We start from the raw sequence: 2500 nt of genomic DNA on the forward strand, positions 1-2500 counted from the left end.
TTGCGCCTTAACCTAACCTGTATTGCGCCTTAACCTAACCTGTATTGCGCCTTAACCTAACCTGTATTGCGCCTTAACCTAACCTGTATTGCGCCTTAACCTAACCTGTATTGCGCCTTAACCTAACCTGTATTGCGCCTTAACCTAACCTATATTGCGCCTTAACCTAACCTATATTGCGCCTTAACCTAACCTATATTGCGCCTTAACGTAACCTATATTGCGCCTTAACGTAACCTATATTGCGCCTTAACGTAACCTATATTGCGCCTTAACGTAACCTATATTGCGCCTTAACGTAACCTATATTGCGCCTTAATGTAACCTATATTGCGCCTTAATGAAACCTATATTGCGCCTTAGCCTAACCCACATTGCGCCGTAACGTAACCCACATTGCCCCTTAACGTAACCCACATTGCGTCGTAACGTAACCCACATTGCCCCTTAACGTAACCCACATTGCGCCGTAACGTAACCGATATTGTGCTGTAACCCAACACACGTTGGGCCTTAACCCAACACACGTTGGGCCTTAACCCAACACACGTTGGGCCTTAACCCAACACACGTTGGGCCTTAACCCAACACACGTTGGGCCTTAACCCAACACACGTTGGGCCTTAACCCAACACACGTTGGGCCTTAACCCAACACACGTTGGGCCTTAACCTGCTCTGTAATTGTCATACGACGCGTTAAATTAGTGTAGTGTTGCCTAACTGCAACCCCCGCAATATAGTTTGCTACTCGCACTGCCCGGTCCCCAGTGTATCGCTTCATGTTAAACACCTTGCAGCTATACACTGTAATGTGGATGGCAGCAGGACGTACATGCTCAATGCCCTTTGCAGTTGTTCATTGGCATTTGCAGTTGTTCATTGGCATTTGCATGGCGAAGCACTTAGCCTACGCTGTGGTACGGCCTGTGTCAACTGTCCGCTGATGTTGTACGTCCAAATCACACACTGTACTGCACATTGGTCCTCATGTACTGAATGATACATCGTGGTACATGTGACCGTACAACGACTGCGCCAACAACGGCGAACCATGCGGTCCAAATGTTGTGCACTCAGCTACGTGTCGTCTCCCTATAAGAGCTGGATTGCAGTGTGGTATGCCCTGGATGGCGATCAGCATGAGCCGTCTGTTGATGTAGTGGCGCGTGTTGTCAGACGTAGTCGTCTCTTCTCACACACCGTGATAGCATGGTGCACTGCGTTCCACATCTGCGACATGCGACAGAGGCCGGTTGACAGTCGTTCGCGCAATGGACATCGCATACGTACGGGGGCCACCTTCCACGTGTTCGCGAAGCGTGCACATGTTGTTGCGTGTATGTGGGCAGACATAGTGTGTCGTGACACCTGACACAGGCATGCAACAATCGTTGAATTTGCAAATGGCGATGGACGCCTACGTTTGCTGGTGACGTTACGCAAATGAACAACTGGTAAACCGTTGTGGTGCGGTTGTTCTCGCTAGAGGTGAATCAGTGATGGCGACGATCGGTTGAGCTACCAACCGGTTGTTCCAGCGATACCCACCATGCCCACGAACGTGAATGGCATCTGGGTGTGAAGCGATACGCGGCGGTGGCTGGGTGGGACCGTCCCCGGCCGGTGAGGGGGGGCCTCCCGGCGTGCTGGCCGCGCGGTGCGTGGGCGCACGCGCTACAGCCGGCTGGTGGGGGCGGCCAGTGGCAGGCGCGCCGGCCGACGGAGGCGGCAGGCGGCGCAGCTGCGCGCCGGCGCACCCTGCACGCGGCGCCGTGCGGCCAAAGTAGGTCCTCGCGGGCCCGGTGCGAAGCGCGGTGGACATCTGCAGTGTGCTGGTCCGATTGAGGACTGTGTGCGCTGAGGATGCGCCGCCGCCCGGCGCTCGGCGCCGCGACGCCGTCTGCTGCTCGGTCGCCTCTGCGGTTCTCGCAGGTGGTTTGTATCGCAGCTGTGCGGACGTGTTGGCGCGTGCGCTGTGCTGGGAGAGTTCGCTTCGGCACCCAAGTGGGGCTTTTGTCCTTCTGTGGCGCTGGCGTTGGAGCTGCCGGTCACCGTAGGTGGCGCGTGTTGTCTCCCGCCGGCAATGCCACGACAGCACGCTCCCGGGCCTCTGTCGGCAGCGGCAAGCTCAGTTGGGAGCACGGGTGGTCGCACCTAAAGCGTCTACTCGCCAAACTCCGGGCGATTGCGCCTCTCTCGAACCCGACCAAGTACTTAGGACGGCGCTGCGCGCCGCCGGGACCTGAGAGGGTTTCGAGGTGTATGGTGCAGGGGAGCTCAGCCTCCTCCTGTTTGCAGAATAATTGAGCGGACGCTTGCGTGTTCGCGCGGGCCCCCGGGACACACTCCCGGGCGGCCGGCTGCTCAGCTCTAGTTGACGCAGCTCCCTGGTTGATCCTGCCAGTAGTCATATGCTTGTCTCAAAGATTAAGCCATGCATGTCTCAGTACAAGCCGCATTAAGGTGAAACCGCGAATGGCTCATTAAATCAGTTATGG

At 56.2% G+C, this 2500-nt stretch overlaps 1 non-coding gene across 1 annotated transcript in view; it reads left to right on the top strand.

The window, feature by feature from the left end:
- The first annotated feature begins 2386 nt into the window (after positions 1 to 2386).
- The window catches only part of LOC124576680, a 1910-nt gene continuing 1796 nt past the window's right edge, over positions 2387 to 2500 (top strand). Inside the window, exon 1 of the ribosomal RNA XR_006972598.1 lies at positions 2387 to 2500. This exon is cut by the window's right edge and continues 1796 nt beyond it. This is a non-coding gene — a ribosomal RNA (small subunit ribosomal RNA).

Source organism: Schistocerca americana, unplaced genomic scaffold, assembly GCF_021461395.2.
Source record: "Schistocerca americana isolate TAMUIC-IGC-003095 unplaced genomic scaffold, iqSchAmer2.1 HiC_scaffold_257, whole genome shotgun sequence".
NCBI classification, from domain to species: domain Eukaryota; kingdom Metazoa; phylum Arthropoda; class Insecta; order Orthoptera; family Acrididae; genus Schistocerca; species Schistocerca americana.